This window comes from Opisthorchis viverrini (genome assembly GCF_000715545.1).
Source record: "Opisthorchis viverrini unplaced genomic scaffold opera_v5_18, whole genome shotgun sequence".
NCBI lineage: Eukaryota > Metazoa > Platyhelminthes > Trematoda > Opisthorchiida > Opisthorchiidae > Opisthorchis > Opisthorchis viverrini.
The window spans coordinates 1,707,473-1,708,041 of record NW_008751674.1 but is presented as its reverse complement, the minus strand read 5'-3'; the positions used below and the strand labels follow the sequence as shown (position 1 = coordinate 1,708,041).

The 569-nt window shown below is 48.2% G+C and overlaps 1 protein-coding gene across 1 annotated transcript in view; it reads right to left on the bottom strand.

Annotated features, from left to right (window-relative positions):
• Positions 1–569, bottom strand: part of T265_01677 (hypothetical protein) — a gene marked incomplete at both ends in the record, with an annotated part of 48,801 nt that overhangs the window by 19,140 nt on the left and 29,092 nt on the right. The window lies entirely within an intron of this gene.

Below are 569 nucleotides of genomic sequence, written 5' to 3'. Positions count from 1 at the left end.
GGTTCCCCGTCTGCCTTATAACATGGCCAATTTGGTGACCTGCTCACTTGGCCTGATGAAGCTTTTGTGTCAAAAGCGAAACGTTGCACAAATAAAAACTACCGACTGTTTATCAAGCCCTTCTGAAACGATAACTCACGAGGGATTTAACTGGAATTGAGTCTCTCCATTTTATACCTACTTCATTTGTAAATGAGTGTGTTTCGCGTACTGTTAAGTGGGAGGATTGAATAGAGATCCATGCAGTGAAGGCAATAGCTTGAATGCCAGAACGCCACTGACGGGGCGACTAAGTCATACCTGACAATGTCTCTAACCATTGATGTGACCCGCCTCGGTGTCCTTATTCAGGAAGATAGCAATGACCAGCGCAGCTGGGTTTGCTGGTAATGGCGTTCACACTTCACTGCTAAGTCATTGGTTGACCGCCTCTGGCTCGTTTCCACCCTTCACGTGGTTGTGCGAAAAGAGCCCTTCGAGGAAGTCGGTCGACTGGCATACGCAGCACGTGGCCAAGCCAGCGCAACCTGTGCAGTGTGATCAGTTCATCTATCGAGGGTGAGTTATTT